Source organism: Formica exsecta, unplaced genomic scaffold (genome assembly GCF_003651465.1).
Source record: "Formica exsecta isolate Colony F162 unplaced genomic scaffold, ASM365146v1 scaffold72, whole genome shotgun sequence".
NCBI lineage: Eukaryota > Metazoa > Arthropoda > Insecta > Hymenoptera > Formicidae > Formica > Formica exsecta.
The window spans coordinates 6,957,787-6,969,065 of NW_021853485.1; positions in this window are offsets into that span (position 1 = coordinate 6,957,787).

Consider the following 11,279-nt stretch of genomic DNA (forward strand, 5'->3'; position numbering starts at 1 on the left):
ATATATGTTCTTAGCTTCTCGAAAATATGTTAATATCATAATTCCTACAGATAAATAATAATTATTTATCTAGAATATATTTTGAATATTGATGGGTTTATAATTCACAAAATATGTGATTTACTTATAAGTAGGTTTTATTAACAATCATAATTTAAATTTTAATACATTTTCATTATACATATATTTAGCAATAAAATGGTAATGAAATCAAATAGCAGGATATGCCCAGGACATATGATATAAAAAGGTAAAATTTGAATAGATTATGAATGGAAATTATATGACAGAAATCCTGCATTTTTATATGATAATTATAAATATACTTCTATGCATATTTCTTTACAAATAATTTGTAATTATATTATATTCCATTTAGAAAATATTAGACGCTTTACTTTGAAGCTATAAAACTGAACACACATCCAATTTTTTATCTTAAATTTATGAAATCTTTAAAAAAATATAATCGCATTTATGAAAATATTTGAACTAAAATAAGACACGTTGCATTACAACGTATAGAAATAATACTTAAAATTATACAATCACGATCAAAAAATATTAATCATATTAAAATACGCGATAATCATTCGTATTTTATTACGTACATGTATACATGCGAGTCGCATCGAGTATAAGTTTTTACCCCGTCAATGTTATTGTTTTCGGTACGCGTCAGCTATGTTTTATTTAATGTACGTAGTCATGTCGCGACCTTCGATCAGTTCACATTTGTCAGTCGAGAGTGAGTCCTACGTGCGAACGGATGTCCGGAGTGTCGAACCGAGCGATAAACGATTATGCCTTGAAATATTAATCAATGTGCGATCACGATCAGCCTTTAATCGATTCTTCGATTAATCCATAACCGGTATATACATGGTTTTGTCACAAATTCGATGGAAATCTTACATTCTTTATAATTACAAAAATATGATTATTATAGAATCATAACCATTCAATATTCTTTTACGAAAAACATTTAACTCGGGTATTATATTTCATACGAAAAATATTCCACTTTAATATTATAAAATCGAGCAACCGATTAAATGTATTTATTAATAATTCCAATTTATTTATGAAAAAGATCCTCATTAATCGCAATTGAAAATATTTTGTATTAGGTTAGAATATCATGTATATAGATAGCAAATTAAAGTTGCAATCGAGTTAATTTTTCATTGTAATTATTACGATCGAATCATTAAAATACGTGACAATTAATTAATTATATTTTATATATTACGCGATGAATCTTCAATCAGCTTTGTTTTGACTCACGCAGTTACGTCGCGACCTTTGTCCTTCGCGCTACATAATCTCGAGATCGCGCACAATCGGTCCGCATTTTTCACGTGTTTTTCCGTCGAGAATGAATTCCATACGAACGAATGTCGAATCGAGCGACGGGCAATTATCGTAGAGTGTTAATTACGTCGATCGCGATTAATCAATCCTCGATAGTCTGCAACCGGTGTACATACGCCGCTTCGCGCGTGAGAGAGAGAGACAGAGAGGGGGGGAAAGAAGGGAGAAAGAGAGAAGAGAATCTATGGATTCATTAAACATTCTATTTATTAAGACGGATATCATTCCATTTATTTGTTCGAATCGCATCGCGTTCGAGCTTTCGAACTTTGAAAAGCTATTTTCGAATATTAGATATTTAATAATTCATCGTTTCCTGATTTTCAAGATGGTCGAGTATGTTCGCGTCGAAGTTCGTGTCGTACAACTTCAATTTGTTGAATTGCGTCACAGGTCATAGCTTGCTTCATACGTATCGCGGACATCGAGAGTGGCGGACGTGAATCCGTTGTTATTTATTCGATCAAGTGCGTAGTACGTGTCATAAGTGTCGGGAATGCCGTATAAAGTGATGGGCGATCGTTTTATCGTGATATTTAATGCGCGAAATCGTAATCGGTAGCACTTTGTCAATGGACTTACATCCGTGCGAACGAGTTTCCGAAACGACGGAGCAACCGACGAGAATATGACGGCGTTTCGTCGGCTGGTGAGTAAATTGATTTTATTTACTTGATTTATCATCGAATATAATCCGCGAATATTTACGCGGAATATACAAAACCAGCATATCAGAAACATCAATATAATAATAATGAATTATTGCTTTAAAAAAAATCGACTTTTCGAGTAGCTCAGGAAGGTAATAAAATTCAACAAGTTAAGAAATGGCCCGCGAAGATTCAAATTTGTAATGAAACTTAAATTGTGCATTATATATTTTCGATAAGCACTCGCATTAAGAGAATTTCATAGATATTTTAAGGACTCGCTATTTTTTTATTTGAAATACTATTTTATGTATTTTGAGCAAAATAAAATTCGAATTTATTTTTCTTATCATTGACATTTAATCGCGCGTGTTTAACCGGACCTTTCTTATCGCGCGCGGGCGTGTTTTCTCATCGTGATTGGCGCCTAGCCAATGGTAATGACAACCGCGCGAGATACAGGGAGTACTCGAGAGTACTCTCGGACTAAGAACCGGAGCTGTGAGAATCCCCTCGTCGAACCGGCACGTGCGAGCGGAAATGCAAGGGCCGTAGAGACGCAGAAACACGGGAGGCGGTCATTTGACGGTCTGATGGGATATCACCGACGTGGATCGCCCACCGTCATCCACACGGCCGTTTCTCCGTGCCCTCCACGTCCATTTCTCCATCCTCCTCATCATTTCTTCCTCATTCAGTGGCGGCTTCAATAAATGCGAAGCCTTACGATAAGAATTTAATAATGCAAATTTTTCGAAATTTTAATACTCAATACTTAATGACAAACAGTTCCATAGTCATGTTGACATTTGATTTATAATTATTATAAATGTGAAAAATATATATATATAATTTTTTGCAATTTATAATAATTTATATTATATATTTTTTTATATGTATATATATAAATTAATATAAATCAAGTCGCCACTGAATGAAAAAAGAGAGAATGGAGAAATGGAAAAACGTATGAATGACGGTGTTATTGTATATATATATACAAGATATATTTATTTTTAATATTACAGAATATATATATTCTTATACACTTCACTTTTATACAAATATATAAAATAGAGTCACGAACGCACAATTAAACGTGAACAAATAAAAAAATAAGAATATTTTTACAAGGGAGAATTTAATTTTATATAATTTTTTTTCTTTACAATTTTTTTTTTAATTATATATTTTTGTAACACACGCATAATTATAAATTTTTTGACGCGCGCGGAGATGGTCGTCGTCCTATTGTGAAATCCGCCACTATCTCCTCTCTGTTCTCGGTGTCGCGTTTCTCTTCGACGCTCGCTCGCGCGAGAAAAAACCCCACGTTCTCTTCTTTCCTCTTCTTTCGCGGTCGATCGCGATTCGCCAGTGTAACGTGACGCGTTGCGCCCTGTGGTTAATTCAATTAGGTGGAATCATAGTTACGTAGATCGGCGGCTACACGTTGGCGGCCACAGTCAACGTTAACGGCCGATACAGAAGGCGCGCCTCGGTCACGGAGTCCGTCGCGGACGTGCCTCCGGACTCCCTTGACATTATCGCTAATCATCTCGAATCGATAGCCGCGTCTACGCGAGCGGCGGTGGTATTGGTACAGGTATGGACGTCGGACCGTGCGCTGTAATGCGGCCAGATGCAATGTAATTTCAGTAATTGATCTATCGGGACGAGCGAGCGCGCCCGTCTTCGCGCTCGAAAAATCGCGCGTCGCGCTAATAAAAGTTTCCGCGTTAATTAGCGAGCCGCGCGGTAATTAGTCCCTGCATTCCTCAAAGTAATTTCGCAATGTGGCACAATTCAAATTTTAAAACAGTATTTTTTTTTAAATAACCTGATTAAATATTTAATATTGAGCACTATATTTTAAAATGAAAAGCGTGTGAAACTTTTAAATGAAATCAGGACTTGTTTTAATATCGTAATCTCGTAAAAAAAAAAAAAAAATCGCGGTTTTTTTACATACCAAAATTTCTGCATAGAAATCGTTGAATTTCGAGATACTGGATCCGTCTCTTTTTTTTTCTCGCGTCAGAGATTTCCAGATTAACATCATTCGTTCGAATACAGGATCTCGTGATCTTTGAATTCTTCTCGATCCTCGCGCGCGTCCTATAGGATCCAAGAGTTATTACACGAAAACAGACGAGCTCTCGTAACGACCTAATAAAACGAGCCGCCGGGGCCACCTGGTGGAGCGGGCCGCGTCGAGGGGCCCCCCGGGCACGTTGACACAACTCATTTTTACGCGATGTCTCGCGCGCGATGGGCGGCCGCGCTCGTCCCGCGCTCTCGCACCGCGGCGAGGACCCGCTGTTTATGTTGCTTTATGCCGATGCTGGCCGTACCACCGCTCGCTGGGCTGAGTAATGGCGCGAGATCTGTGTCGTAGTCGACGAGGGGGTGCCTCTCAACTCGGCCCGAGCGCAAGAGATACCATCGGAACTCTCGCGTAGATTTCTAGTCGCCCGTCGCGACGTCCCGCATACGTGCCATCCCGACGAAATCGTGGTGCTCCCTTCCTCAGGGCCGCATATCCTGCTGGTACCCCGACTGCGTGTGTGAGAAACGAAACACGTAGGCTGCACACACTGCGGCCTATAAATTCGTTTGCAATATTTAAAGATTATTTATATAAAAAATGTCTTTATATTGATTTTTTTACAATATTGATTTTTAACGTTTTTACTTTGTTTTGAAATCAATTTTTATATAAATATATAATTTTCATTGAATGTGTGTGTGGTTATATATATTAAGGTACATAATTTTTATCTTTCAACAGGTTAATATGTAATGTAATTTATAATGTATAATAATTTATATATTTCCTTCATTATTTACTATAATATTTATTATAGTAATTTATTGATTCAATATAAATTAAATATAAAAAATCGTTTTGCATTTAATAATATTATAATCTATTAAATTAATGGCTAACTCTCATCGACTCTTGTAAATTCGTGGTTTTTTTACTGGCCATATAAATATGATTTAATAACTTGATGAATCATGATATTTGTATAATAATCATTGATTTGAAATTTAAGTAATTTGATGAATAATTATAAAGAAATTCGTCTTATTTCGAATTTTTTTAATTGACATGTATATTAAAGAATCTCTTATTTTTTCGCTGATAAATTTTCATCTATTTTATATTTCAGTAAGAAATTAGTAATCTCTCTCTCTCTCTCTCTCTCTCTCTCTCTCTCTCTCTCTCTTCATCTATAAAATAGATACGAAAGTAGTACAGGAAGAAATGTTTATACAATTCGCGCAATTGCATTTTCTGCTGCCAGCAAATCGTAATTTATCTTCTACCCTGTTCTTTTATTTCTCTCTGAAGACATTTCATCTCCACCGTTTTCGCATTCGAAAGTTTCAGTCCGCCGCCCATAAATCATGCGAAAATAGAGCAACAAAGTAGCAATAAACTTTCAACGAGTTTTAGTTTTTGCGCAAATTTATAAGATTGTCGCTAAATATTCGTATTTTGCAATCGAATTATCCCAACGCAATTTTACCGCATGAAATCATTATTGTTGATATCTGCAACATTAGCAATAATGATCAATTTCGCATGGAGATGAAAACGAAGTAATTTGATTGTAGAATGTAAATTACTAATATTATATGTGAGGCAATCACATTGCAAATTATGGGAAAGGCTATCATAAGTATCATATTTTGAGTATTATTTTGAAAAATATTTGCTAAAATATTAAAAAGGAAATATTTTACACAGATTTATAAAGTTAACGACAAAAATCTTTTTCATAAAAATACAATCGTAATTTTCGAGAAACGTGACGTACAGTTAAAATTAATGTTTTGCTAATCTTTGCAAATGAAGTTGTCGATATTCCTACTATTCCCCCGTCTCTTTTGCTTTCTGTTTTCCCCTTTTCTCTCCCAGAGTGGCGACGGCCGCGCGCGCGCGAGTACCGGTTCTATAACGACTAATAAAGGTTTAATGAATTCACTGGTCCCTCTGTAATTCCATTCTGTCGCGCTACCTAATTAATACAGAATCCGGAGGTAAGCCGATGAGGATGTATTCGAGAGCGAGATGCAATTATCGTGATAAAGTTGACCATAAATTTCTTGCAAGTGATTTTATGACTTTATCGATTCGTACGCAGGAAAAATTTCGCTCTTTTTTTGTAAGCCGGTAAATAGAACGTTTCACACGGCGATAGTATCGGTGTGCTGTGGTAGTAGTAATTGATTTAATGCCTGCTTAACCATTCTCAGACGTGTTATTATACTCTAGAAAAAAATTAGCTAAAGATTTTCACTAGTTATAGCGTACTCAGATATGATTATAAAGGAAATCACATATATATTAAAGTTTATATTAAGATATAAAATTTGATCCAAGAAATCGTTTTATAAATCTTTAAAAAGTGTTGCAATATTACATATTTTATTGTTTAATGACTTGATAAGTGCCCCAAAGACATTTTCGCGAATCGTCGAATAGACTGGAGAATTTTCTTTCATTTCTCAAAATTACATATTTCTAAATGTGAAATAAAATATTCAAGTCTTTTTTTTTTATTTATGCTTCGCATTCTTATACAATACTAAAATTTATTTAGATTAATTTGTAAAGCAGAAATTATATATAGACATAGTCTTTCATTATAATTGCAAAAATTTAAATATCCGATAAATATGTTACATGTACACAAAATGCGATTTCTTTGAGCGGTTTCTTACAAAACTCAGAAATTACATCGTTAAGAAGTAAAATTGCACGGTATACACTTTTCTCAAGATCCACTCGTTACAGAACGTTCCTGCGTGAACAAATGCAAAAATGCGTGCGTGTGCGACGGTCCACATCCGACTGTAATTATTCTTACGCACGCGAGCGAAGAATTGCGTGCAAATTTGTTGTGTGAACAGAGCCGCGTTCGCGAGAACACACGTTACCGTAGAAAAGATCTCTTTAGATCTCTTTGCCGACCGATAACGAACCAAATCGCCTTACTTTTACACTTACAATCGCGCTGTAACGAACGACTAAAACTGCTCGTAAATTTCACGCTTCGCACACGAACGAGAAAATTATTCATACGCTTTTCATAATTCATCCTGCACCGTGTAAAAACTGTAATTAACATCCGAATGGTCTTACCCGGCAAAGTATCGCTCGAACTGTCTAAGACATCGATCGCAAAATATAAATTTTTACTTCTGTTTCGGCAGAGTTAGAGATGATAAAATTGAATTTATATGTTAATAGAAATTGATATATTTTCAGTATATGACAATAAATAAATTTAATTAAATAATAAATAAATTTTGTCGTTTAAGTACGTTTTGCATATTTATCTTATTGAATAGAATAGTTCATGATGTTTAAACTCTCTCTTTCTCCCTCTCTTTGATTGTAACAAAAACAAATGGCATATTATTTTATAGATAGAAAAAGTTTATGCTAATTACAGAGAAATATAAGGGAAAATTTCTAAATCATGAATAAAAATCGCTAACGCGATAATACAGAGAGATAATAATGAATAATAAATAAAAAAAATAAGTATATAATAATGATAAATGTATAACTCTGTCGTAAATGGGGAAGTAATGATCATAGACAGGATATTATAAGTCACAATGCCAACTCGCGTTTCGTAAGAATGAAAATTTAATATAACCGTTATCGCACACGTGCGCATTTTCCGGAAGTGCCGCATTATGCCTGCTACCTTTTTACAACGTTTGCTCGTTTCGAGACAAATCGAGCGGTATGAAAGACACCTGGCCTCAGGATGGACACGTGATATTATATCGAGCCGCATGCCGCATGATGCATCATGAAGGCCGTAAGACTCTGAGCTCGTCTCTTAAAGTTCCCTGCTTTTCGTCAGATAATGTTTTCTCTGGCACGCGTTCTAAATATATTTTTTTCTCAGATTAAGATATCTTGAAAGTTACATTTCGTCTTATTTCGTACAAATGAGATTGTAACGGAAAAAATAGTGTCTCCCCCTACAGTATTTTTAAAAAGCTTTTTAAGATTATTACAAATAAATATTAGCCAGTCTCAGACATTAGCTTTTTATATAGTCTAATTAACAAAAGTAATAGTAACGAAAGTAATATAGACGGAACAAGAAAATCAGTGTACAAATAAAATTTTAATGCTAAAGAAACTAAAAGTATAAATTTAATATTTATTAAAAAAAGTTTTCATTATCTTATAAGCACTAAGATTAATATCTTTATCTTAATTCCTAATATTCTCATTGTTTATGAATGCAAAGAAATTCTTGAATATATTATATATATATATTGATTTTATTTCTTTGATCAAGACACATTATCTCACTTTTATTTTTCGAACAATTTTTTTATTTACTGCAACATAAACTTGTTTTCACTTTTAAAAAGAGAAATTGTCGCGATAAAGGTCGATATGAGAACTGCTCTAAATTGAACTTTATAAATTGCAACGAAATTTAATCTCTATTAGTGCCGATGAATCCTGCGTCCGCCATTCGAGGGCCCACTTGGTCGCTACGCTTTTATTTCTCGATCAGTCAGAATCGGGGCCTTCGAGTGGTACGGACCCCCCGCGGTTTTCTCCCATCGAAAATCCAGATCTGAACGTCGACGACGAGCGATTCGTTGTCAGCCACGTTCGCTCTTACGCGCGCGGCCGTGTGCGTGGAAGCGCTCGACTGGGACGCACGCGTGTGCGTGCGATCGGCAACGGTGATCAATCACCTTCAAACCACGGTCGTACAATGCGTGTCGCGCCACCAGAATCTGGTCGCCCGAGAAAGAGCTATTGTTACCACCCACGTTGTCTCTCGAGGCCTATGTCGACCGACGCTTCGAAAACCGAAGGTGAAGCCTTCAGGGTAATTCAGGATTGCAGTTTCGATAGATGATGCGATCTCTGAGATATCTTTGTGCGCGTAACATCTAACGACGATGCGTTCCAAGCGAATTCCTCGATTACCGATTCGCGTGTGTGTGGTCGCGACACTTAACTCTTTTGAAATTGAAATAAGAAAATTTATTATTAAATTATGTGTTATATATAACTTATATAAAATTAATATAAATTCTATAAAGTATTATATTATATTAAACTTTTATTAAGATATAGAGATATAGAAATCTAAGTTGTACTTATGACAAAATAGACGTAATGTAATATTTTATTTAGTGAGAGCTGTTTATCTACTTATAATCATTGTAGAAAACAATATATTCTTTGTTTGTGCAATGATTAAGTCATAAACTCAGATTAAAAGATCTCTGGATTTTTAAATTTTCTTAAAAAGTTAATTACAACTTAGATTAACAATGGATCTAAGTTTTAATAATATTTGAGTTTCTTAACTATATGATTTTAATTTCGGTCATAAAATCTGTACAAGTAATATTATACTGAATTGTATGAGATCACTTATATATTTTTATAAAAATAAAAAAAGAGAGAGTTTAACATACATACAAAGTACGAATGAGAAAAGTTAACATACATAACGTACGAACGGTGCAAGGAAGGGCAAGGTTTAAAAGAGAAAAACCTTGAAAAGAGCGGAGATTAGGAAATCGCGGCGCGTACGAGGTACACGATAATCGTAAATCGCCGTGGCCAATCCAAAAATCTAAAGTTTAGATAAGAGGGTATAAATATGTGGAAAACGTTCCCACGGGAGACCCTTGCCGGATATCAGAAAAGAGGACCCTCGGCCATCGGGGAGGATCGGGAGACGGATTTTAAGGGCTACGGCCACTCGCGCGAGTACTTAAAAGAATGGACATCATAAAAACCGGGAACGAATGTGCCCTTAAATATTTCAGGATCAGCCACGATTTCCGCGAAGGACAGCGATATTGCTTTCTACGCGCTGCCGGTTAGAATGTCGTTTTTATGTTATACATAACCCGATTATATTATGACGATTGTTTCGATTATCGAGAAAAGTTCTCCAAAATCGTGGCATATTATGTCCGGCATATTTGAATAAAGCGACCACCCTCAAACTGTTCTAAAAAAAATTCAATTTACGTTTAATATTAAAAAAATATATATCTCCCGAAATCAATATAGTCGAAAATGTAGATAAGCGTTCGGGCATGTTTAGTATGTAGCAACATCCATTAACATCAAACGCTCACATGTTTACACATGAAAGATATGATGTCACGGTAATGGGAAAACGGCGGCGCGTGCATTCTAAAAATGTATTATCAGAAACCTGGTCTCTGGTTTAGTCTGTATCTTGAACGTTGATCCTGCTAAGTGTATCATTGTCTGCCATTTTGGTCGAAGCGTCGGCGACACGTGCCACTTGTCTGCAGCGTTATCAGCCGGAACGTGGTAGCCGTTCTGGTAACAGAAGTCAGACAAGCCAGCCAGAGCCACTCGACCATGTCGAGACAGTTTTCGGCGGCGATCGCGAGCTCGTAATCGCGGCCCGAGCTCTTCATATATCGACTCTCTTTACGGTCTTCTTTAAACAGCCGACAGACCTTTAAAGAGATTAGACGGTGACTTTCCCGCCGTCGCGCGAGAACAGACGTTATCGTTCGCGTCTGCCGTGTCGCCTGCAAGTTTGTACTCGAGAAGCCAGGTTTTGCCGAAACTTTTATGGTGTCAACCGATGTTAGTCAGATTGTTTCTGAATGTCATCTTCTTAAAATATGCAATTTTATTTTAAAAAAAAATGTACTTTCGTTTTATCCCTTTTTCTCTTAATAATAATTGTAAATTAATCGTTTCTATAATGTCTGATTATGGAAAAAGAATCCTCGCGTTTTAGTTCTAAATAATATCCTTGGAATCTTTTTTTAACTTTATATTAAACAGTTAACCCTTTTTTTGGCTAATAATTAAATCCGATTATTTTATCGGAGTTTTAATTAGTTTTAATTATCAAAAAATAACCCATCATTCATTTATAAAATATTTCATTAGTTTCATTATAAAAATATCGAAGAAATTTTTTAGTCTGCAATAGATGTCATTTTGTCCTGCATTGCATAATGTGTCAATTTTTATTCTAAAGCTGTTACGAGAAGCATACCGACATGAGTAAGATGACAGCAGTCGAACGCGGCGGCTGCATCGATCGGTTCAGGCATGCGTGAAGAAAAGCGTGACGACTTCGCGCGGTTTTCGCATAAAGCTACGTACAAATTTAGCACGCATGCGCTAAATCGACGCATCTTTCTACCACGATGAACATTATTATACATACGAAGTCGAAAGAG